Genomic DNA, 27691 nt, shown 5'->3' on the forward strand with positions numbered 1-27691 from the left:
CTCTTCAGCAGGTATCTTCAGACCCTTCTGGCAACATTGGCTAACCTGGGTCTCAGGCCACCTGTTTTGAGCAGGGACTGCACCATTGACTTTCCTGGGTCTCCATCGTGCGGATTCTCCAGCCTCCACAGTCATGGAGATCAGTTCCTTAAAATAAATCTCCTTCTGTGCATACACACAGCGTCTCCTGCATCTCACTGTTTATCTGCTGAGCTCTAACACAGATATCAATAAATGTCTTAGTCTTCTAAGGCAACCTAAAAGTGTACAATAGACTGGGTAGCTTAAACAACTGGAAGAGTTCCGAGGCTAGATGTCCAGGACCAAGGTGCAGGCAGGGTTATTTTCTGTGTGGCACTTCTCTCTGTTTGGAGGACAGCTGTCTTACCGTTGTGTCCTGACAGGGCTTCTCTGTGCACATGGAGAAAGAGAGGGAGAAAAGTGGAGAGGATACTGTGGCATCTCTCCTTTTTAGGAGGGACATCACCACTCAGAATGAGGACACCAGTCATTTTGAATTGAAGGCCCCACCCCATGACCTCATTCAGCCTTTATTATCTTATTAAAGACCTAACACCACATACAATTCAAGGGGGTAGGTTTTGATCTGGTAATTGTGGGTTAATCCATTCAGTTCATAGCAAAGAGGATGTGGAAGGAGGGGCCACATGTTTCTAATTTTTGACACTGACAGAGCGATATGGATCCTAACAGGGAAATTACAAATTTGGGAAACAAATATTTCACATTTTCAGTGTGAGATATGCTATTCCAGAAAGAACTCTTTAATGTCTTTGACATAGATCTTAACGGGATGGAAATTCCAGAAACCATAGTCTATCCTAACTAGAACACAGCTGAGTAAATGCAGCCACAATGTGAAGAGAATAATTTTGTCTGGAAATAGTTCACGTTTTCCATGATTCCTGGATATTTTCAGAAGTTTGAGATAGGTTATAATGTTTCTCTTCTGCTGCAGGAAAACTCAGTTACCTATATTTGGAAAGGTAGAAAATTGATACTGAAGATACAGTAGTAATAAGAGAAGATTATGAAGAAAATGAACCTAACATCTGTGAAGAGAAATTTGGTATTTAAATATGTTTTCTGAAGAATGTCTTGACTGATTTGTGTTAGAAATGTTTAATTTCTGTATCCTTTTTGAAGAAATCAAATAAAATTTGTGTTACCTTTGGTCTTAGTCATTTTTCCTTTTTGTTGGGACAAAATATTTGATACCTGCAACTTAAAGGAAGCAGAGCCATATTTTGGTTCACGTTTTAGTCTGTAGTGGCTGGCTTCAAGGCAGAACAGCATGACAACCCCGAAACAGATGCTGAGAGGCACTGGGGAGGAAGATACATCGTATCCTTCAGTGGTCTGTCTGGTCTGAACAGACCCCTCCTCCTAACAGCACCTCCGAGCTCAGGGAGGCTTGGGGGGAACAGTCTTGGTCTAAATCATAACAATTATTACAAAGAAAATATTTGAACTTCTATAAAACTATTTGAACTTTAAATACTTGTGGAGTTATTCATAGAGGTTAAGAATTCTGTACATCGAAACAATGTACACCTCAATAGGTGGAAACTACAAAATTCACCCATCTCAAATTATTCTTTAGGAGCTCAACTACTTAAGAGTTTTTAACTGTTCCGGAATGTAAGTTCATTATAAATAATAGTGTCAGTGCACCTAATTTTCATTCCTTATATCAGCAAGCACACGTTTGGCTTTCTCATTTGTTATGTATTCCTAAGACAAGAGGTTTGCTAATTTATGGTGGGACACAGAGAGGGAGCTAGTAAGTGCATTTTACACATGGATGGGATCTCTTCCACACTCCATTTTAAGTAGAATTTACATTTTTTAAAAGTTAAATCTGTTTACATACTAGATATCTGGAGTATACAGAAAGAAATATAAAAAAATTCTAACATTTAACGAGAAGTTGTACTGACCAAAGTGCCATCCATCTGGATTATAAAACATACTGAGTATTGGAATTCTCTGGCCCTCAAATTTCTCTGGTCAAAGAACAGGTAAAGGAAACTGCCAGTGGTAGAACAGCATATACTCTAAAATGGTCCCTTAAGATAAAGCTGAGGAAAAATGTAACAGACCAAGGACATCCCAGAGGAGAGAGACAATGGGACAGAAAATTAAAATCAGAAGACTAGGGAGCCACACTGAGAAATCTGACTCAGAAAATAATAAAACATTAAACTTATTCTCAGAGTGGTCCAATAAGTATTCCTCCAAAATGTAAAAGTCATCAAAAAGAAGAAAAGTCTTAAAAATTATCCCAGGAAAGAGATGCATAAGAGTCTATGACTATTATAATGATATCTTGGGTAAGATTCTTGAACAGAAAAGCAACAATAAGTTCAAAATTAAGCCATCATTCAATTGTTTTGCTGTATTGTTGAATCAACTGTTGTCTCTATTCAATGATCTTTGCTTTGCTGTAACAAAATATGGCTATGGATATAAGGGCTTATTTCAGGAGTTTAAATAAATTGTATTTCATTGATTGATATATTTACTCTTTGGCCAGCCCCACCCTGTTTTGCTCATGATAACTTTGTATTAAATTTGAAATTGGGAAATATATTTTCTCTGCTTTGTTCTTTCTAAGAATTGTTTTGCAAAATTCATTGCATCCTTCTCTCCTGTATTCCATATGAGAAATGTTCTCTTATTCTTGAAAAAAAAAAAAGACTGGATATTTTGATAGAATTTGTGGTTCACACTGAATAAAATTACCATGTTAAATATTTCACTCTGTAAGTACAGACTACCTTTCCCTTTATTGAATTATTCTGTGGTTTTTGCAATTTTATTTGCCTTTCAGTGTACCAGTCTTTCACCTCTTTGCTTAAATTTTTCCTGGGCACTTTTTGGATGTTATTGTAAATGGAATTATTTTCCTAATTTCCTTTTGGTGTGATTCATTTCTGGTGTGTAGAAACACAACTGATTTTAGTGATTTGATCATGTATCTTGAAACTTTACTGAATTTGTTTATTGGTGCCAGTTGTTTTTGTGCATAATTTAATTTGTGAATTGATGTTTTGAAATCTTTGAAAAAGTAGCATGTAATTTTTCATCTTTAATGTTAATTGTGCTATGCTGCAGGGCAATATATTTCAAATAATTGTGCACTGCTGTTATAATCAGAATAGAACAAATGATTACCTAATTCAATTACATTTCATCTTAGTGTTGTGGTTCTTAGTAAGCAGAGTAGTAAATACAAGATAACTTTATAATTTATTTCTCAGAAAAGCTTTTACTTATATAAGATTAGGGACTTTAAGTTTTAACCATTTTTTATGCTAAATTTAAGAATTCTTTTGACTGTATCCATTCTGTACCAAAGCATATAAATGCTTATTCCTGCATCTATATGCCACACATTATAAGGGAAAAGTACGTGTGAAAATGTGCCCACCAAATTTAACAGGAACCAATCTAAGTCTTGTAGAATTAAATCCCCATAATGAAAATAGAAAATAGATGCCTAGGAACTAACCAGAACGAATGGTTCCAGCCCTGAGTCTGTACTTAGGAAGACATGAAGGAAGAAATAGGAGGTAATTCTCTGTTGCATGTTCCTAAGATGTAGATAACTTTCAGGTGATGGATTAGTATTGGATAAAAACCAAAAGCAGCAGCGATCAGAACGACCATGATATTCCCATTTTCCCTATCATACTGTGTCATACAGCTTCAGCATTACAAACGATAGGGAGTATTAAAATATGAATCTACAGTAAAATTTAATTAAATTATCATTTAGGCAATTACCTTCAGATCACTGATGTGCCATCATTTTGCAAGAACCTCAGCAAATTAATTACAGGTATGCGCTCAGAGTAGCTATGGGTACTCTGCAATGTCCTCTGATGTTTTTTTCCAGAATTCCAAATTGCATCTTACAAAATAGGGAGAGTGATTAAATCCACTCATCTCAAAGCAGGTAATAGGAAGAACAAAACCTTCATGGTAAGAAACATGTGCTTGTGGTTTTTTTAAAAAATAAGATGTTCCCCTCACTACTTCTGTTTGTTTCTAATAGTATTAGTTATTTGAAGAATCTTGTTGATATAGACAGAAAATTCTGTATTGTAAAAAATATGAAATTATTCTTAAGCATTTCATTTTTTCCCTTTTTCTTTTTAACAACTTAGTAACACATCCACAAGCCCCAGAGATTAAAGTGTAGACATTTTGTGAGTGAGAGGACATTATTTGTCCTGCTACATCTCAGTTCAGAACAATGGGACTGCAGTAACCAATGGCAGAGAGAGGACATAAAAAAGAAACCAAGGAGAAAATATAAATTACCTACTAAAAAGAGGCAATGATTCCAATATATACATTGGGACCACATAGCAGTAGATCAGAGTCTTCAAAGTGCTGTTTGATATAATTCACCCTCTTATCATTGTTTTCCTCATGTTCCACAGATTCATCTCCATTGTCGTTTGATTGTAGGGATTGTTAAATTCCTCCCTGATTTCTTTTTTGATCTGTTGGACTTTCAAGAGTGTATTGTTCCCTCTCAGTGTGTTTGTGTAGTTTCTGGAGTTTCTTTTAACTTTGATTTCTCTTTTTATTCCACTGTGGTATGATAGGATGCAAGAGATTACTTCAGTTCTTTTGCATTTATTGAGACATGGTATATGACCTAAGATACTCTCTATTGTGGAGAAAGTTGTATGGGGTGCCAAGAAGAATGTGTGCTCTCCTCTTGCTGGATGAAATATTCTGTAGCTATCTGATAAGCCCATTTGTTCTATGGTGGTGATTCAACTATCATATTTCTTTGTATTTCTTGTCTGTTTAACCTGTCGATTTGTAAGAGTGAAATATTGAAGCTTCCTTCTATGTATGATTGTATTTGTGTCCTTTTAGGTCAATAGTACTTTTTTATGAAATTGAGTACACCAACATTCTGTGTGCGTATGTGTGTGTGTGTGTATTTATAATTGTTATTTCTTGTTGGGGATTTGTTCCTTTTACCAATATGAGTGATTTTTTTTTGGACTTTTCTAGCTGGTTTTGGTTTGGAGACAACTTTGTTAGAAATTAGCTATTTCTTCTTGCTTCTGGGTGTTTGGTGTTTTGAATATGTATTCTGCATTCTTTTACTTTCAGTGGATGTGTTCTTTTGTGCATGAGGTATGTCTCTTGGACACATCATATAGTTAGCTTTTGCTTTTTGAGCCAGTCTGTCAGCCATCTTTTATATCGAAGAGTTAAAACTATTTATATTGAATGTTGCTATTAAAAGGTATGATTGATTCCTGTTGGTATATGATTTTTACAGTCTTCTTTTGTTCCTTTTTTTGTTTTCTTTTTGTTTAACTCTCTTTTAGTGAGATTTCTTTTGGGGGCACTTGGATGCTGTTCACTTCCCTATCTCTGTGTAGGAATACTTTAAGTATTTCCTGCAATCCTCACTTGCTGATAATGAACTTATGATGGAATGTGCATTTTTCTATAAATTTTGAAGAACAATTTTGCAGGATATAGTAATGTACATTGTCAATTGTTTTATTCTAAGGTTTAAAAAACATCGCTTCAGGCTCCTCTGGACTTGTGTTAAGAAGTCTGCTGTTATTCTGATTGCTTTGCCCATGTATGTAATTTGGTGCTTTTCTCTAACAGCTTTTAATATTCTTTGTGCTGAGTTTCTGCTTTTTGACTATGATGTGTTGTGGATAAGTTCTTTTCTGGTCACGTCTATTTGAGTTTATAAATCCTTCATTTATCTGGGTTTCTATCTCAATCACTAGATTTTGGGAATTTTGTATCATTATTTTCTGCCTGTGCCCTTTCCTCAATCCAAGATCTTTATAAAGCTCATCCTTTTAGAGTGATCAGGGAGCTCGTGGATTATCTTTGGATGTCTCTTGTTTGTTTATTGAATAAATGTTATATTACCCCAACCTTTTCCTCAAGTCCTGATATTCAATATCCTGACTCATTTTGCCTACTGAAAAAGCTTTCAGTCATTTTTAATTTCCAGGATTTTTGCTTGATGCCTTTTCATAACTTCCAGTTATTTTCTGAAATAGCCTTTCATATCCTAAAATCCTTCCTGATTTGTTCAGCTGCTTATTTGCATCTTAGGTTCACTGAGCATCTTAGTAATTGCTTCACTGGTCTGCTTGTTTTCCTTTTTTTTATTTCTTCAATCATTTTAACTGTTAATTTTTTGAGTTCTCTGGCAGCTCATCCACCTTAGTGTCTATGAGAACAGCTCCTTGAGAGTTAGAAACCTTTGGAGGAATTTTATTCCCTTTTCTCGTGATTCTTAGGTTTATTTTGTTAAAGTTTATAGAACAGTTGAGGTAAGAAGCTCAGCCACCCTTGTGGGATGTCTTAATAATAGGATTTCTTTGAGCTATCTGCGGATTTAGGTCTAATTCAGTGGACAGGCACCTTCTCAGCCCACTCACTCTCTGGCACTGGGTTTCCAGGAGAGAACAATTACTGGTCATGTCCATGTCCACAGAAACAAAGAAATTGGTGTAATCTCTATGGAAATCAGTATGTGAATTTCTCAAAAAACTAAACCTAGAAGTTCCAGTTGACCCAACTAACCAGAGAAAGCTGGTTTTCATAACAATACCACTGCACACTCACCTATGAGCCCATTAGTCATTAATCCATGCTTGCAGTGTTCCTCTTTTCCAGGGCAGAGCCCCCCTGACCAAATCACTTCTTAAAGCTTCCACCTTTCTACATGGCCAAAGTGATGACTGATTCTCAGCGTGACTTTCAGATGGAAAACTACAGCAGAAATATAAATGTTTTCAGGATTAGATAGAGGTAGATATGTGAGATTGTGTTAAATGCCACTGAACATGTTTCATTTGATGGCCTTGTTCCAAGTCCAGTGTTTGTGTCCTTCCCCCTCACATTTCAGATGTTGAAGTTTGACCCCCAATAGAATGGAGTTAGGAGAAGAAGCCTCCGGGAGGTCCTTGGGTTTACTTGAGTTCACGAAAGTGGACCCCCCGCCATCGGACAATATCTCGTAAGAATGGGAAGGGACAGGAGAGCCAGGAGAGGACCCAGCAAAGGGACACACTCGTGAGCCAGGAAGAGCACCACGCACCTTCACTGGAGCACCTCATTCGCAGGTGTTGGGTCTCTAGAACTGAAAAGTGAATTTCTGTTGCTTAAACTCCCCGATGTAAGGTTTCTCTTTGCAGTAGCCCAGATACTGTACTGAGCTGCTGCAATCCACACTTCAGTTAAGGGAAAAGCAGAAGGAGGAGGAAGAGGAGGAGGAGGAGGAGGAGGGGAAGTGGAAGAGATCTGTCCATTGCATAACTGCATTGTAATACTCCTAATTTCATTATTTTTCTGGGTTTTAATTTGATATATCTATTTCACTTAAATTTAATATGAAAGAATACAAGATGATTGTATTTAAATTTTTCTTTCTTGTTTGTAAGAAGTTTTTGTAAGAAGGATTTGATTGACTAATAGAAGCTATTTAGAATAAGACATTTTCTGTGGAGATTTAGTGTAAATTATTCCGAAAGAGATGAAATAACTTTTTTATATTCATCTTACATCTTGTCATTAACCCATTTAGAAGTGCACTATTTGTATAATCTTTAGATAAAGCTCTTAGGAAACTATCACATAAAGTATTTTGAACTTAAAATATTGCCCACCAGAGGGCTCTCATTTTTCTTTTATTTTGGTTTTGGAAAAATTAAAATTATATTTTAAGAGGTTTTAGCTTAGATACCATGGAGAATCAAATATACTGTCCAAGCGTATGTAGAAGTTTCCTGAATATCAATTTAATTGCAGTTGTATATACTTAAGTATGTTCAGGATTGAATAGATTAAGCAAATAAGCACACTTCAATAAACTCATGATGTGAGACCTACAAAGAGAAGATACATTAGCTACACACACTCACTTCGCTTTCTACAGTTTTCTGCAGAATTGTAGAGTTGCTCTTAGGATGTGAACAAAGTAAAGCAAAGGCTATCTTTTCAAAGTCATAGAATAAGTTACTTGTGCTGTTAACTGTAGGTTTTAATCTGCATTAAGATGGAAAGAATTTCTGCCAGCTATGTTTGGAAATGAATCTGCAAGTTGGGAGATTGAATTTTTGTTTAAAAATAACTTTAACCCACTTTTATCTTGTGTTAGGGAGGTAGCTGTGCAAAATACAATTACTTCTCTTCTCAAGAAGCTTAGCTCCTCATGAGCAAAAGAACTGAGGATAAATAACAATAATGCAACTTAATCCCATAAGTAGGTATGCTTGGCTGAAACACCGCAGTATTGAGGCTCAGGGAGAAAGGCAGGCTGTGAGCACAGTGTATTTTGAAGAAGTCTCAAAGAAATGCCACTCTCTCGCACATCTCACTGTTGAGAATCACTGTGCTGTTCACCAAGGGAGAAATGAACTGTACTAGGCAAACCAAAGAAGTTCCTTGAACCAGAAATTAAAGGTTTTGATAGATAGAGAACAGTGAAAGGAGCAGTCCAATTGAAAGGAAGAGGATAATCAGAGCCACAGAGGCAAATGATTAACAAGTAAACAAATGAAAGAGCATATGGAGTCTACAGAGATGAGGCACGGGCTTGCATCTGGGGAAGCAAAGGGTACAAAACCACAGGAGAGCGTTTGGGGTCACATTTTGAAAATCCCCGAATGTAGTGAGAATTTGTCTTTGTCTTGAAGGAAATTGAAATCCAGAGATCATTCTGAGGAAGGAAAGTGACTTGAATAGGCCCCTCATTTAATGGATAATTTAGGGCGGGAACTGGGCAGTAAATCCGTGGTGTGGAAGAACAGCAGGAAGAGCATGTGAGCCCGAGAATCTGACCCAGAAGAAGTTTCAAGCTTGAGTGTGTAACGGCTTTGGCAAGACTTGGATCAGGGCGGGATGGGGAAAAGAGACAGAACGAAAGACATTAACGTCAGCGAACACCTTTCCAAGCTTTGAGGCAAGTATCAAGCTTTAACTGCTCTGTGACCTTGAATTCGCAAGAGCTTCACGCGGCTCTTTCCAGACTTTTTCAGAACCGTGCTAAGCCTGAGGAGTGACCAGTCCCCCACCTCACACAAGCAAGGATGGCTCACTGTCTTCAGGGAACATTGCCTATCTTTAACTCTTTGAGAAAGACATGATGGGGTGGGACCAATGCAAGGGCCTGGAGGTGTTCCGTTGGGTGGAGAGTTTATGTATAAATAGAATATGAGGAGCTAATAAAAAGTAGTGACGATAGTGTTAGGGATATAGCTCCGTGGCAGAGCACTCGGCTACTGTACACAAGGGATCTGCATTCAGCACCGCACCACACACACACACACACACACACACACATGCACACACACTCACAAGCACAGAGATTTAACAAAAAGTATGTCTAATTCACGGACACTCATCCTAGAGTTATGATTATGTAGTGGACTAACTGATGGTCAACTTGGAACACCCAGCTGAACTGAATCAGCATGGTCTGGGTGTGGAGGATCCTCCTAAGGATTGTTGACAACAGCTAAAAGAAGAGAAATGCAGGGGAAGATCTTAGACTATTTATTTTCTAGGAGAAGCTTGCTGTGGGTCATTCTTCCCGATGTGAACTAGGTTGTCCTTATTGGATGAGGAGCTCAGGGTCTCACTGTTACTGGGGATGGCTGCTGTTCTTGTCAGGGGAGCTCTGATCTTCACCGTGAGCATCACTTCCTGGCTTCAGTGTACATCCCTCAGCTGGGGGGCACACTTCCTTCATCCCACCGGTGTAGGTTTTCTGGTTTCCACCACTGGCCTTTGGGCCTTCGAAGTGCAGATTGTCAGTATGGACAAGAATTAGACATTGCTGTGGGCGCTAAGGCACTGGCTGGACTTGTGGAGGATGCTGCCTTGGGCTTTTCCCCTCTAGTTGGACTTGTGTGGGAAACTGCTGGGATCCAGGCCCTCAGCTGAATCCTTTGGGCTTCTCATGTGTGGTTAATCTCTCACATTCCTTTGCATTTGGCTTTTGGGGTAATTATCCTAAAATAATCCTATAAATTATGTGTCCTGTATTTAATGTATTCCCTTGCCTAAACCATGGCTACAACAGTCAATTAGCTCCTATTATTGAAAATTAGTTATATATAATATACTACCCTAAGTACTTTATCTGTATCAACATTAACTTCTCATAATATTGTGCATTTTAAAAAAGCTTTTGTTCTTGTGTTTATTGTGCAAATCAAAACATGAGGCAATGAATGACTGAGTAACTTGAGTACACAGCTGATAATAGCACAGCTGGTATTTGAACCTTGGCAAGGAGAGTCTAGCGCTCATACTCACACCCTCTGTCCTGCCTCACTGTAAGCTACAGAAAGAGTTACCAGCCAGCTGAGGCAAATCATGATCTCCATCCATCAGGACCATGAGAAATAAGTTAATGATAGATTTTGTGATGCTGTCGTTTAAAGGATTATTTGAATAGGGTGTACTTGGTCTGTCTCTGATTATTGCAAGGATAATGGGCACGTAGCTGGCTGAAAACATGGAAGTGTTCCCATGACAGCTTTAGTCTTAGGTGAATCGCCACACGTAAGCGCTGAGCAGACATCGATCGTGCCACACTTTGTTAACTCTATGTGCTGCTCTCGGTGTGGGAGAAGAGACCACCTGGAAGCGGCTTCTGAAGGCGTGGGTCCCTAGGGAAAGGAATACTGAGTATGTGCTATGCTTCTCACTTCTATCATCTGCCTCATTAATAATCTGGTGTTTGTTAAGACCCATGATTCATCCGAGTCTGTTTTGACAGTTTTTCTTTTTTAATGAATTAATATGGGCAGAAGAGTGTTGGGCTTTGAACTGCACGTCATGATGTAAACTTTGTGGTACAGAACGCAAGCTAACACCTATTTTTGCCAACGTGAATCCCTACTATGCCAACAACGCCCAGTTTTCCTTCTAAGATTCATGGGTCCAGTATAGGTCTTTAGTTGAGCAGAAATGGGGAATACAAATTTGGGGCAGGTACAAATTGATCACACGAATAAAAATAGATGATATTATCGAGTGAATGCTCATTGCTTATTTATCTTCTTTGTTAACGTGTTTACTTTTTGTAGCTAACTTGAGAGGCTGGTACCATCATTACTGCTGTTTTATAAAGGGTGAAACCTAACAAGGCCCAGCCATCTCGGTCTACCTGGCCAGTGTCTGCCTCCCACTCAGGAGCAAGTAGACAGGTGCACCGAGTCTCGGGAAGCAGTCATCCCTTCCTTTTGAGGTAGCACCGGTCCCAGGGTTGGGTCCCCTGTCTGGTCAAAACCCATGGCTCTGTTAGTCAAGTGGGGCTGCCATAACAGAACCCCACAGACTGGTCAGCTTCCTAAATGTATTTATTTTAGTTCCAGAAGCTAGAAATCCGACTTCAAATTCAACAGGGATTGGTTTGTGAGAAGGCTTCTCTTTCCGGTTTGTGGGCAGCCACTTTCTCAATGTGCTCAAAGGGCCACAACCTTGAGAGTACTGGGAGAAGAGTGAGCTCCTGATGCCATTTCTTATGAGGTCACTAATCCAGTCACAACAGGACTGTCATTTGTGACCTCACGTAACCCTAATCCTTTCCTGTCTCTTCTCCCCTGCAGTCACCGTGGGAGTTACCACTCTCCTGGACAGCACGCTGTCTGCTGGACTCCAATCTTCCAAGCCTTTCAAAAGCCTTTCCTCTGCACTGATTTGAGCCCCACGGAACTCACAGTGGTGTGATGAGATTTTCTCCCCCTCTCCCTGCTGACAGAAGAGACTTACTTCTGAGTGGGTTCTCTGCTTCTCACCTTCAACCTCCAGCTCCTGAGCAGAGTTTTCAAACTTGACTGGGATTAGCCTCCTAAAAGTTAACTAAATGTCTCAATTTCCTAGACAACAGAAGCAAATTTCCCTGGCATGGTTTTCTAACCTTTCCCTAATCTACCTTCCCTTCCCCATGGCCCCGTGTTGTGGTCCCGATCTAAACCCACATTCACAGAGCTGTCGCCTCTGTCCCCTTGTGTTCACCAGGGCCCCTGCCCTACGGCTTCAGTCCTCCTCATGTGAGAGTTGTTCACACTAGAAATCTCACAAAGAGTAATATTTTTTATCTTGGTGTACTGATACTCACAGATAGATGTAGGACTTTAATAATTAGCTTTCAGTCAGGTAATTATGTAATTAAAATATTTGTTTAATACTTAGACCCACTGTTTGATGTCAAAAACAAGAAAATCTTAAGTTTTTTGGCAGGAAATGATTTCTTAATGTAGTTGACAGTTCACAGGGTCTGAATGAATGTTTTGAGGTTTTGCAATCCTTTTGTTCCCACAGCATCCTGAGTTATCTTTTGTCTCATTGGAACGGGTCAAATGAGAGTGTTACAATGTGAAAACAGAGTGGTACAAATAAAGTACATTCCTCACACAAGATACATCTAGAGCAGGCATGTCATAGCCAGGCCTCGGGGCTCTGAGGCTGCCAGGGACCCACCCATCTCTTCCTGTCCCCTGGATGTGGATCTGCCTTCATGACCACCACATCTTCCTTCCTGGAAGGCAAATGCAGGATGAAGATTTTAGAAGTCCAAAAGCCACTTCATCTGACACTAACCAGCCAGCCCTTACTTGTATGGATGACCCCTGTGTAGTATCACTGAGAGGGAGAAATACAATCTTTTAGCCAGGGACACTACCATCCTGAATGCAATCAGAACTTTTTATGGAAGGAAGAGAATGAATCAGTGTTTGAGTGTTGCTAGAAGTACATGTAAACTTCATCATCTCTGACAGAGAAATCTGTAGATGTTCAGTGAAATGGGATTGCAGAACGAACTGAGCTGAACTTGAAGTGTTTGCAGTCGTTGAACCACAGATTGATCACAGTATTAAAATAGGGCAAGTCAGTTAAAATTAAGTTTATTTGTCCAACAGCCCAAATACCTCTTTTTTTCTCCCTTACCTATTGCCCTCACTCATGTCCTGGCAATCGATTACCCACATTCTCACCCATGTATGTTATGTTCTAAAACATATTTTCCCAAATACTTTCCTCCACAACCCCTTTCCTTAGCCTATATTTGTCTCTTAACACCTTGGAAATGCTTAAATGTAGACCCATCATAGCTTTCCCAGAAAGGCTTAGAATGAGTAAGACTTTTTTGGTGAATTGAAAGAATTTAATTACTCTTTTCCTCTGGAAAGGGTCTGAAATAGTCTTCCTAGAAAACAGTGGACCCTTGACTTAGGAACTCAATTCGTTCCTGAGGTCTGGTTGTAACTGAAGTTGGTCAGTGAAAAATCAGGCTCCTCTCCACAGCCTTCCAAGCCTTTCTCCTGCACACGGGCAGATCTCGGTGCCCTTAGAGAGACACTGACCAGGATTTCTCAGTAAACCCCATGCAAGAAAGGATGCTGTCATGCTCCTTCCAGAACTCTGTAAGGCTTAAATCTGTATCTGAGACCATCTGGAAGCATAAGCAGCCTACATTTGGGTTGTAATTTAAGACTTTGGCAATAAGTCAAAACTAAAATTCTTACTGTAACCCAAGTTGTTCATATGTCAAGCCGGTCGTAACTAGAGGGTCCACTGCACAACAAAGAAGAGTGTCAAGGTTGGTGGAAAGGAAGAGAAAAGATCAAACAACTGAGTGTGTAGCCCTTGGCAATGTGACTCTGAGGTGGAAGGACAGCAGAAGAGTTCCAGGAGGAAGAAGACGGTAACTCATCAACTGCAATCTATTTAATTTTTATTCTGTGTGAGTCCAGAAACTCAGTATTATTCTTCCTACAATAGTGGCTGGAAGCTTCTGAGAAATGTCTACAGAAACTTGAAAATGAATCAAACAGTGTTTTTCATGAAAAATGAGTAATACTGGAGTTCTTGAAGGGTGGTTAATCCCGTGTATCCCTTCTTTATGTGTGTCCTTGGGAGACAATGATCAAACACCTACTGTCTCTGCCTCTAGTGTCAGTATTACCACCAAACTTGTTCAAATGGAAAATCAAACTGTCTTTTTCCCTTAATTGATAATTCTAAACTGTGAGTGACTAAAGTGCCATCTTAATAGTAACTCTGGGACAAAAAATAAGAGAAGGTAAAAATAGCTTCTGAGGCATTCAGGAAGCCTGGCAGATTAAGACATGTGATGACCAGCAATACTTCCCCAAACTATATTAAAATGATAGCAAATAAAAAATTTAAAGCATAAACCTACAAAAGCAGGGAAGATAAAAGAACATACTAGTGGACAAGAAATATCACCAATGTTTTGGAAGCTGAGAGTTGGAGAGACAAAATGTAACTGAATTGTCAAAGCAAGGAAAATTGAAAACTAAGTGTCTGCATGAGGAAATATTAGTAAGATGCGAAGTTCAAGGTTGACTGGACCTGGTAGCATGGCCAAAAGCAGAGGCATAGATCAGAAGTCTACATAGAAGTCAGGGACCCCAGGTATCATTTCATGCTCTGTGTCCCTGCAACCTTCTCTGATTATGGCAGGAAACAGGAGATTTTCTGCAGTTGGCCAAGTCTGTGGCCAGCGTAAGAAAACCAGCACATCACCCCTTCCCCATTTTCAGACCCCGATTCAGGCAGCAGTTTGCCTCCCCAGACAGAATTGTTGCCAGGGAGATTGGCTAGAAGAAGAAGCCAGACATTGGTGGAACCGCTCAGAGACAGATGTACCTGGCTCCCAACGGTCCCTCTAGGTGGAGTCAGCCAGTTGACCAAAGCTTTTCTGCTCACAGACAACTTCCCAGAGCTTTTGGAGGCCTCTTTCTTAAACATCAAAGGGCAGCCAAGATTCTCAAGATTTTAGGAAATCCTCCACATTAAAAAAAAAAAATCGAAGAATAAAACAATCAAATGCAGAAAAACCCAAAAGTATACAGAAGGAAAGAGGGGCCTTTGGGAAATGCATGTGTGTATTACATTTCTAAGCATTCTTTCTCGTTCTCAGATCTTTTCTTTATCTTATCGAACTTGCTGTGACTTCTTCCCTCCCACGAGTGTATTATTTTTTTAAAATGTTATTCTTCCTTCCAAATTAGCATACCTGGTGGTAGAGTACCCGGTGGCTGTGACTCTACCAAGAGAGTTTTATCAGCTCTGTAAGAAAGTTTGAGAATTAGCACTAATTACACAGAAAGGTCAACAAAACACAAGGTGATGACTAAAGGAAAACCAGTTGTAAGAGAAAGTAAAAATAGCAATTATAGTAATGCAGTGTGGTTCAGCTATGAGATCTGCTTACTTAATTATAACGATGTAAACATTGAGTATGGCTAGAATAAGAAAGTGTTATATATCAGAAGCCTAGAGAAGAGTGTATGTGTGCAAATTCTAACCCACTATAATAATTAGAAAGTAGAAAATATTAAAAGATAAATCCAGAGGCTATCATTATAAGCCTATTATTTAGAAATAGGAAAAAGTTAAAAACAAAAGAATTCAAAGCAGTGTAATCTTAGAAGAAATAGCAAAAAATTGCTTTCTTTTCAAAATGTATGGTACTATTTAAAAATAGTATTTAAAAATATGTATAAATGAAATTAAAGTAAGTCTTAATTTTGCTTCTCTTTCTTGAATACATGATATATAATAAATAATTTATTTTTATTTGATTGCTTTGAAATGTGCTCTCTGTATGTTTTATCCACTGAAAATTACTTCCTCCCAGAAAATGTGCATAATTTCTAATCTGATTAAATGAGTTACACATCATCACAACTAATGAGTGTTGTCAGCTACTTTGTTATACATCCCACAGAGAGGTGAAGAATCAGTTTCTTGTTGTTTAAATATGTTTATTTGATTAAAAGTAAATTCTAAAATTAAAGGCCTTGCCAGAGACATTTCAAGTCACTTGTGTTTATTGGGTGCTGCCTGTGTTTTTTATGTATAATTACTTCACTCACTATATTAAGTATGCACTTCAATTTGCAACAGACCAGGCTTCAGATGAGAGAAAGCTCTGATAGATTTGTTGCTCTCACGTTTAAGAAATATGCAAGGTAAAATGGCCAGGTCTAGTGAAAGATTCTACTCTAGAGTCCTCAAGCACCCAAGATCCTCCCAAGAATTTGCTCCGCTGGGACCCAGGTGTGACTGTCATAGCTGTGGTCAAAATGAACACAGGTGATGTCCAGGCCACAAAATGGAGGAATGAATGAAGAACAGAAACAGAAACAGAGCTGTCATTTTCTTATAGGAGGCTAATTGGAGCCATCACACTCCAGTGTGTTTCCTTTGGCTATGTTCAAATTACTCTGTCCTTTCTACAAGAAATCATGATCACTTTAGTCCTCAATGTCTCCAGCATTTTATGTTATTTTGGTAAGGTGCTACTGTATTTCACTTTTATCAGTATCTTTTTGCAGTACAGAACGATTACATACATTGTGGTGCATGCACAGAACATGTCTTCATTATTTTTCTCATCTTCTTCTCCTTACTTCTGCCTCTTTTGCCCCTTCTTCCATCTCTGTACTCAATTCTAGTCTTACGGTTTTTTCATTTTCCTCTATGCTTACAATTTTTAGAGAGATCTTACTGCTTTTAAAGTATGTTTTCCAAAGGCCATTGAACAATCATCTTTCTTTTTGATTAGTAAGCCATCTTTGCATGGTTTCAGCCTGCATGGATGCTTTGATATCATGTAAAGTTAGAATTGTCTTTCCATGAGATAATAGCAATAGCAAGGCCTTAGAGGCAAGTATGAGTTCTGGACATAGAGAAGAAGAAGAAAGATTGCAAAGCCAGAGACGAAGTTCCAAAACAGGGACTGAGAGTGTGGGAGAAAAATTAAGGGGAGGATTTTTATACCTCAGTTTAAAGCTCACTAGAGATCCATGGTGGAAGTGAATGAACCCAAGCATGACTCAATCACTCAACCAGCAGGTGTGAGCCAGGCTCTATTCTTAGCTACCTTGACACCTCTGGAGTGGGATCAGTGATGAGGGCACTCACTGGCACAGGTGTAGGGTACTGATGGGCCCCAAAGCATGAGCTGCCTCTCATCAATGCATTTAACTATCATCACTTGCCAGAGTCCCAAATAATCCAAAGTGATCTAGTAAGAGAACACTGTAAAATCAAAGCCATTTGGTGTGAGCTATAGATGCTGTGCAGAGGCTCTGTGAAGGATGATTTCCCTCTGTTCTTGGTTTTTATTTTGAATTTGGCCCAGGCTTTCTACATCCAGAGTGATTACAAGGATTTCTTATTTAGCCTATTGTTGCATCCCTGTAATAAACATCACTTGGTCATGACTGGTTTGTGAATATTTCTTCAATAAAATCTTTGTCATTTGTGTCTAAGGGAATATGTCTGAAGCTTACAGGACTTAGACTGCCTTTAGAATGGTGTCACATTAATGCAAGTCATGTTACCTACCCATGGGTAGGGTGGGAAAGTTGTCACCTGGACCTGGAATTTTCTTTGTAGGAAAATTTTTAGTTATAAACTGAAGCAGTAGAGGCCTATTCAGATTTTTTCTCGTGTCAATTTTTTATAGTATTTCAAGGAATTGATCTATTTCATCTAAATGATCATCTCATTAACATAAAATCATAATATTCTTATTTTATATTTTCAATTATCAACTTAAGTTTTTGTCATGTCTCCTTTTTTCATTTCTGAAATGAACAATTTATGTCTCTAATTTTCTTCTAGCTATGGGATTAATACATTTATTAATAGGTCATTTCTATAATGATTCTCCATTTTCTGTTACTGATTTCTATTTAATTGATTTTATATTTGCTATTACTTTTTAAATTTATTCTATTTTGGCTCCTTAGTTGGAAATTTATATAATTGGTAGATCATTTGTTTTTCTAATATAAGCATGTAAATCTATAATTTTCCTGTAAGTATTGCTATCATTATATTTCATGTATTTCATATGCTTGATACATTGTGCTTTTATTTTCATCCACCTTATATTTTATAATTTTCCTTATAATTGATTCTTTCTTCCATGGGTTACTTAGTAAAATATTGTTAAGTTTCTGTCTATTTGGTGATTTTGAGATATCTTCCTGTCACTATTCTCTAACAATTAAAATTGCAGTGCAGATGTCTGGCTCATACATTCACCTTCTTCTACAAACAACAAAAACTGGTAGAATTTAGAGCTGTGTCCAATTTCTCCTACCCCGCCTGTTCATCAGGACCCACTCACCCTTGTTCAGGAAGAAAGAGAGAGGGGAGAGCGGAAGGGAACAGCACTGTCCCTGTGATAATAATGTCCTTAAGAGGGAATGTCAACCCTAGGGGAAGGAAATTTTCCTCCCTTCCTATTTAGTAAACTAGGTTTCCCCCCAGGGCCCTAGGTCTAATTGTGGTGTCTAGTTGAATTTATCATTCATGAATGGATGAAAAGCCATGGGTGGAAACCTTGGATGAAGGCTGCATGACTGAGATCAGGTTCCCAAGCCAATTCATGACTTGTCTATTCAAATTCCTTGTTTTCCAAATTTACCACAGTGTCTTGTTGTGGAAGGTTTGGCCACAGAAGAATCACAATCTTTAATGACACTCAAAACAAACTCTTAAATAGATAGAATCATGCAGAATACAATAGGAGTTACATGTTGTTAGAGAAAACAAGAGTTGGATGGTGTTTAAAGCAATAAAACCAAATTTTATTCAGGAAATATTACAATGGGGGGAAACGGCTTCAATATAAAATTTAACTTAACTTTGAATACAACATACATGAGTATAAATTTGCAGCCAAGTTGCAGGATAGGGGACTCATAGCTGGAAAATGGGCCCAGTGGGTTATTTTGGCTGAATAGACCTAATAGGGTGCTTGCTGAAGCCAGGCCAGGGTGGTGATGAGACATCACTGGGGTGAGGTGAGAGCTGAGGACTTCACTGTGATACACAGCGTGATCAGATCTTTCTGAACTGACTTAGCAGGGTTCTTGCTAAAACTGAGTGCTTCAGACCTGACAGGATTACAGCCAAGGACTGAGACAGACGAACCGGGAGAGCACAGTCGGTGTTTTGTCAACAGTGTCCGAACCTGAGATTATCTCCCAATTGAGACAGTTATAGAACTCCACCTCCACAAGTCATTAAATCCCAAATCATCAATATTGGGATAAACTGTTCTCATGTGGCTCCTAACAATAAGGATATAACATTAAGAAGGGAATAGCATCCTTTTAGTGGTATTCTTGCCAAAATAACCATAAACTCAAGTTAACTATGAAAAAACAGGGAAAATCAAATTAAAGGATATTCTATACCATAACTGTACTCTTCAAATGAAAGATTAACAAAAACAAAGCTGGAGAACTGTTCCAGATTAAAGAGGCATGAAAACAAAATGTAATGCATGATCCTGGATTGGATTCTGGACTGAGCAAAGAAAATGCTCTACAGCTTATGCCACCGAAAAGATCCATCAGCTTTAAACACAGTCTGTATCACCGCTAGATTCCTGATCCTGATAACTATAATGAGGTTTTGCAAGGGAATTCTTTGTTTTGCAGACATGTGCTCTGGGTATAACAGCACATCCCCAAGTTACTTCCAGTGTTTTGGAATGAATAGAAACGTACATGTGGGTGGGGAGGAGAGGAAAGGAAGAGAAGGAAAGAAGAAGGGCCAGGAGGGGAGAAAAAGGAGGAGACGGAGGGTACGAGAGGGAAACAGAGCGAAGCAGGAGAGATGCGTTAAAAATGTAACTGATTGGTAAATCTAGACAAAGACCATATTCGATTTATTTGTAACTTTTCCCACTAGAATGAAAGAATAGCAAAATATAATTTACCTACCATGAAAATTGTTTGAAGAGTTTCAGGGCTTTAATTATTGGGGTGTGGCCGCTGAGAAGAGATGTGGTTCTGTTTCTTTTAACCTAAATACTCCATGTGTCATAAAGATAGAAAGAGTCGTTCTTCACGAAGATCCTAGTTTGTGCCTGGCATTGCCCTGAGCATTTTGTGCAGGTCTTGTTGATTTACACACCAGTCCTGTTGTGTCCACTTACAGATAAAGGAGTGAGAAGGGGCTACACAATATGACATCATGCAGCTAGCAATGGAAAGGGTGAATATGATCAGAAGATGGTCTCACTCTGAAATGCAGGCCGCTGGTCACTGAAGTGTACCAATATCCAAATGTAGTGCGTATCTTAGGAAGGTCAGTCTGTTAAATAACGAACGTTGGTGTGCTGGGCTTTGGGGATCTTCTTTTCCAAGCACAAGACATACAATGTGTTGGATCTGCTCAAGCTTGTCTGAAACACTGTGGTCTTTGGCTCACACCATCTTAATAAAAGCCAGGTGTGTTGAGCCAGGTTATATGACACATGCTCGGGTTCATGTTTGATTCTAAATTAAGTATCTAGAGGATTTGTGGTGAGGAGTGTGCTTCCCTCTGCCCCATGTGAGCTCTAATTCTAATCTTCAAACTGCCAGTCCAACACTTCCCGAACTTAGACTTTCACCACATAAACCCTTCAGTGTTATTTTTACAATCTCAAGAGATGGTTACCTCGCCTAGCACCTGGTATTGTGTCCTTATTTTTTTTTCTTAGAAAAGGAATGAACTTACATGAATATGACTGCGCCATATTTTATCAAATTCCTAGGGGAAAGTATCACTTCTTTCTACTCTCTCAGCAATATCTGATGATATTGGCACATAACATTGGTATAATAAGGATCTTCTATGCAGTTTAAATTTTTAAGTAATTTTTCCGCTTTACCTGTTGAGATAAGAAACTAAGCAACCCCCATACTTCACACTTCTCACATTTTCAGGAAAAGGCATAAAGGCAAAGACAGCTATGTTTCAGGGACAGATAGCTGGAATTCAAATATGGTCCATGATAAAGTAGATTATGCAAATCTAAACATAGTGGAAATTTCATCACCCAAACCTACATAAAAGTTCAAAACACTTTACGACTGACTTGTTTTATTCACTGCAGTCTTGCACAGTGCTTGATTAGTCTAAAGCCAGAGTCACTATTTCCACAATTGTGTAAGACAAGCTTTTGAGCTGACTAAAATTAGGAAGACTGAGAAAAGTCTCCAGCCAAAGGCTGTTTTCCATTGACTTTGTTTTATTGCTGTTTTATGTACTTGAAAAACCAACAAAGAGAAAAATCCTCTTTCATGATATTTCCAGATTTTTTTCCAGATAAAAGTTCTGTAAAATATGTAAACACTGGTACTGTTATGAAACTCTCAGTTGTTTAGAGTCATTTTGATTCTTTATATGAGATATGACAATTTCAGATAGAATGTAAGCTAGCAGATTCAGTCTCCAACGCCCAATGTGGCCAGGACACAAATATTGCTGGAACATTCTCTCATCTGCTGTGTACTGGGAGGATCCTACCCATCTGCCTTGGACTAAGTTTCTCCTCCCGTGGGGTGGAGAGTCCTGTCTCAAGGGACCATACCCTGAAGCTGAGAAGGCAGCCTGGATCAGGACTTTCAGCTGTACTGCGGCTCAGTTTTGCTGGAAGTTTGGATCTAAGTCTTACAGATAACTAGCCCATAATTTTGAGTTTGTAGATCAAAAATCGAGGCTCATCTAGAGTAACTGAATCACACACTGAGAATTAGTAGTCAAGCTAATGCTAGTCAAGCTAGGAACTTTGAGGGACTTTTTGTTTATGGTTCCAACAAAAGCAATTGTATTTATTTTTAAATTTAAGTCATTTATCCCTATGGAAATGAGACACATCTATTGGAATTCTGTCACCTCTGCCATCCCTCTTCTTGACAGGAGGGGTTCTGCAGAGCGCAGGACACTGAAATCTCCACTCCCAATGTGCTCGGTGGGTGCTGGGTGCTGGTGGTCTCCAATCAGGAGCTCTGTGTGGTCACAGGCAGGGCCAGTGAAACCTAAGCAACCATCCAGCTCTCACTGCAGTGGCAGAGCTGCCCTCCACCTCCCACACCTGGCCCTAGGAAAGATGCTCATCAGGGCTCCAGGAGAGGCAGCCTGTGTTCATTTGCAGGATTTCTTAGTTGTGCTCTCCTGCATGCAGAGAGCAGGCAGAACAACTGGGCTGCAGGTTCTGAAAGTGTGAGTTTGCTTCCCTTCACAATCTGTTCCTCAGTTCTCAAGGTGTCTTTCCTCTGGTAGACCACACTCCGCAACTAATTAGTCTAAGTGCTCCAACTGTATTACTTCTTCTGATAGCATGTTTTTATCAAAACATGATAAGGCAGATATTATTCCTTCCAATTTATAGGGTAATAAGTGAATCCTAAACAAGATAAGCAACTTCTTGCTGGGCGTGGTAGTGCATGCCTGTAATCCCAGTACTCGGGAGGCTGAGGCAGGAGGATCGCTGTGAGTACGAGACCAGCCTGGGCTACACAGTGAATTCCAGGTCAGTCTCAAATACATAGTGAGACCCTGTCTCAACAAAGCAAAAGAAAACAAAACATAAAACTAGTTTCTCTGGGGTGAAAAACTATAATAGTACTCAAGATACTAATGGGATAATTAACCATGTGAAATAGGAAGAAAAAAGAGCTAAAGGTGTAGGGAAAGTGGAAAGGGTAGGGTAGGGGAGTAAGGGAAAAGAAAAAAATGTGAGAAAATGAAAAAAATGGAATTAAAGTGCTTGTAAATGGGGAAGGGAGGAGGGGGTGAAGGGAGGGCAGGGACAAAGGAAAAAAATGAGAACCAAGACCTGTGAGGTAGGGGTACAAGATCCCAGTAATGAATGTAGCTGTGCTGTGTACCTAGAATGTTCCAATAAACTCAATTTAAAAATAAAATAAATAAAAATGAAAAGAAGATGAGCAACTTTTCATAGTCCCCTTGCTTGGCCACTGTGAAGCTGACAGTTCTAAGCCCTAGTTGCTAATCATTGTTACTGTGCCTTTTACCTTTATATGTGATTCTTAAGGTCCAAGAATGGAAACATAACAATCACTTCAGTAATTTCCTTCCTTATGGCTAGGATCATTTCTAATTAAAGTATTGGTTCTGAAGTGTTAGACACATAGTGTTTTACATTTAAGATCTGGAAACAAAAGTAGGAAAAAAATAGAAACTAAAACATTCCACAGAATGGTTAAACTAGTTGTTACCCTTCTAATTTAAGAGAAGTTTGCACCACAAAATAGTTGAATTAGATGGTGTATCAAGGATTCTGTGGTAAGTTAATAACGCAGAAAAGAAAGTATAGGATTAGTTTTTCAACTCATTTTCATATTATCCTAAAGGAGGTGGCATATTGGTACAAAGAGAGCCCGCAGAACTCTAGTGGGCTGTTCTCCCATTAACTAAAATCTACCTACTTTACAGAAGTGTATGCACATCTGGGAGGGCGTGGAAATAATAATATATCTGAGAAAACTCAAAAGGGCTTGTGACCCAACCGTGACATATACACAAAAAGAGAGAGAGAAGGAAGAGAGAAGTATATTATAGATCAAAATTGCTTCCAAAAATGATATCAGCCTTCTTTTACTATAAAGCAGTACCTCTGCTTTACTTTCGAACCCACGTCAGTGTTTCATATCTGCCGTAGGAACCCGTTTTGTGACTGCGGTGTTGCCCTGCTCCTGTTTCTGTCAGAGGTTTTGTTTTTGACCTGACATGAATGGCAGCTGCATACTTGAAGGCTGCTGAATTGGCTACTTCTCTGCAGTCCTCTCAGAGGCTTTCTGCAGTAGTGGCGGCCCCCGCTCTTCCTGCCGCGGTCTGCACACACTGTCACACCCTTCAGCAAGCAGCCGGACGAGCGCAAGAGAGAACGGCCGTTCCGGAGTAACAGCTTCCACTGTCTGCAACTCCATACGTCACCTGTGTACTCACAAAATCTTGCTTTAATGAAACACGTTTGGAATCTGATGGTGAGGGAACACATTTTAACCGTGTGTCCTGCTTGCTGACATAAAACTCGTGTTGGCTGTGATACACGTGGCTCATCTGTGAAGCGCGGGCAGTCTTGACTGTTAGCGGCCACCTGCGGGGCTCTCTCATCAACGCTTTCATTTCCTTTGGCTTAGAAGCTGCTTCGCATTTCCCAAGATCAAAAGTAAGGGGAAAGCCTTTCTTGCTTTCAACTTACAGTTTAATCTTTTAATAATGGAGCTTTATATCTGTGTACCGCGTTTCCCTCAAATACAGTCTACTCGCACAGTCCCTCCATCCGCTCTCCACCCCAGCATTAATTCTGGAGGCAATACCAAAATTGAAATGATAGTGCGGTTGGAAGGATCTTGGACAGAGGAGCTTTGTCTGCGGGAAGGATCACAGGATGTTCAAACACCCAGACAAAAACACAAAAAAAGATTAAGCTTATACTAGAGGAAATTCATGGAGGATCCCAAAAAGCAATATAAAAATAAAGATGTACCATCTCTTACACACAGGAGCTTTCTCCAAATTAAACTGAACAAAGACATCTTCCTCACTTGTTATTACTGTAAATATATCATGGAATTCATGAATTCCAGATTGTAACATTGGTGTAAACAGACTCAATAGACACGTATTTCGAAATCCACCCTCTCCGAAATGGCTTCACCTTATAATGAATTAAATATTTGAACGCAGTGTGGTTTCCAACTATATGACAATGATATCTGAAATGATGTTCACCTACCAGATCCTTTTCCCAACTAGTCAACACCCCTCTGAACTTCAGGGGGTTTTAAATGACTGTGATGGTCTCTTGGACTTGTAGTCTACGTAAGGGACCCGTCAAAGGTATCTGTGACATGACTATGCTATGTAGTGACACGACCCTGTAACTCTGACTTCAGATACATTACCCTACATTTTTAATAGCATTTTAGTATTTTCACTACTACAGGGACAATCCTAAGCATAGATGGCGATCAACATGGATTATACAATTGTAAACATTTTCTTAGGCTTTAACGTTTCTTTAGGAAAATTCAGCTGAAGGGAAAGCCTTTAATTTGCCATAGAGAAAAATCAGATGAATATAGTAAGTTTTACTAATAAGTGTACCATATTCTAATGTTACTATAATTCATAAATACACTTTAAATTGGATTAAAGTGACTTTAACTGTAACAAATTTATTATTGGCCATTTCCTAAGCCTGCAGATCAATAATTTAGTTATAAACCTTAATTCTAGGCACATTTTCACTCTTCGAATGTGATATATAGTCACATACTTTTTCAAAGTGTGAAAGTCATGCTAAAGTCACCCCACAATAAGGACTGTCTAAATTACTAATGCAAAACCAAATAGTTTCTTAGTCAATCACATCTTTTATATTCTTTCTATTTCATGCAGATGGCTAATGATGACCTATTAGCAATATTCAAATTTCATTCTAGACTCTTAAATATCCCTTGGTGACTTGAAAAATCCTTTAGTACCCATTCTGTGAGGTGAGAGAAAGAAAAAACTGAAAACATTTGAATTCTTGCTGCTGAACATGCTAAATGAGCTAAATAATAATGCAAAACACATTCACAATATACTTTAATGGTAAGCCTATTCAATTTGTGATTTAAGAGGTCAAGCTATTGGTTATTTTTGCATCCTTAGTTATTTAAGGAGAAGCAGACCGGGAACTATGCATTCATAGGCCTTATAAAACTGCTGCAGTTAATTCGACTAATACATGGTTTGGCCAGTGTTCTGCTGTAGAAACCCCCTTGTTAAGGTTGCAAAGCAGCAGAAACTTTAAGTGACCACAGCCACAGCTGTGGGGACAGGGAGAAGCAATGGACGAAGAAATCTTCTGTGCTAGTGGATTTATATAACACAGATACCTCTCTAAAGGCTGAGTCTCTCACGGACGTGTGTGTGTGTGTGTGTGTGTGTGTGCACGCGTGCTGTCATGTATATTTGTGTGTGGCCTTGGTCAGATTCAGTGATTAGATTCAATCAGTTGTTTTCTGTCCCCTGGACTTTCCCTTTACTCCCCCTTGTTCTCTGCTGATGACCCCCACAACTCTCTTTTCCCATTTGCATCCTTGGGTCCTGTACGGGAAAAGCCTATAATTGATAAATGCAAAATGTACCATTATTTTTACTACACTAGAGGATTTTGTGGGCCAATAAAAGAAATTTCTGCTTGGTAACATTCCCAGAGAGAATTACACACCAGAATTGTAACGACGATGGATATATTCTTAAGGTACAAACACATCCACATTTGACCAAGGACTTTCACTTGAAGAGAGAAAAAAAAGACAAGAAGCTGAACATTAACTTTTCAACAGTTGACTAAAATTTGTCATTTCCGTCCATGCTATTACCATTCTTAGTCTTTTTCTAGTGGAAACTGTGATTTGTTAGGCCCACATGGACATTTTCAACATGCAGAAATGTAATTGTTTCCATTTCTCCTCTTATTAGAGACTATTTTCTGTGTAATGTATGAATAGTTAACTACATATGGATAGCTAAACCTTCCTTCCTTGACATTTTTCACACAATGTACTCAAAATCATTTCAATTCCTGCCCAAATATCAGACACAGGCAGAACTGTACAGAATGTCTGACCAAAACATATATCATTTCAATTTCTCCCTCTCAGAAAGCTTGGATTTTATTGCAACAGGAAAAAATCATACAATTGTGAAACAACACTGTCCATACTGTTAGAACTCAAGAAAAGTGACCTTTGCATGATGACATGGGGGGTGCGCTGAGCATGATGCCACATGGGATGGAAGATGGGTCACTGCTAAGGCCGCCATCTTCCCCAACTCTGAGAAGAGCGAACCTCCTCTGGAAAACACCAAGGAATCTGGCAACACTGGAAAGACTGGGAAGAGAGAGAATGTCAGTCACGGACTTTGAAGTTTGTCAGGACACGTGGGCAGACTTTTCCACACAAAAGATTATTGTCTTCCATTTCAATTTTTCAAAGCACCACTAACAACCCACTGCCTGCTCTGCTGGCCCAGGAGGCTTTGTCCCTGTACAGTATGTGCTCGTCCATCCTGCTGAGTCCATCAGAAAATGATTTTTGTGCAGTTTATTTAACCAGATGGGTTCACCACTGAATTTTATCAGAACTGCAGAGAAGAACCAAGGCCAACTCTCACCAAACTCTTCTGTGAAACTGAAAGGGAAGGGAGCCTGCCACACTCATTCCATGACACCAGTATAGTCTGATGTCAATATCAAATAAGGACTCAGCAAAATGGAAACTACGAGATCTTTGATGAACATAGATGCAGAAATCCTCAGTAAGATACCTGCAAACAGAATGTAGCAAATACGTTAAGAGAACATTATCACAACCAACTGTTTCATCTCAGGGATGCAAGAAAGGTAGAGTGTACATAAATCAATAAATATAAGTATAATATTCTACATAAATAAAATTAGAGACAAAAATTAGGGACATGATCATCTCAATGCATGCTTTTTCAACAACAACAACAAAAAACCGTGACAGAATCCAACATTCATTCATAATAAAAACCCTAACAAAAATAGGTATAGAAGAAGCTTTCTTCAAGCTGATAAAAGGCATTTATGACAAACCCACAGTCTGCATCATTTTAAATGGATGAAAGACTGAAAGCAGGTCCTGTATATCAGGAGCAAAACAAGGATTCCACTCCCATCCCTCCTCTTCACGACAATATTCAAAACTTTACCCAGAGCACTCTGGCAAAAGAAAGGAATAAAAGGGTCCTGCTATGGCTCTGTCTAATGCCC

Source organism: Fukomys damarensis, unplaced genomic scaffold (genome assembly GCF_012274545.1).
Source record: "Fukomys damarensis isolate Sample0158 unplaced genomic scaffold, DMR_v1.0_HiC HiC_scaffold_25, whole genome shotgun sequence".
Classification (NCBI taxonomy): domain Eukaryota; kingdom Metazoa; phylum Chordata; class Mammalia; order Rodentia; family Bathyergidae; genus Fukomys; species Fukomys damarensis.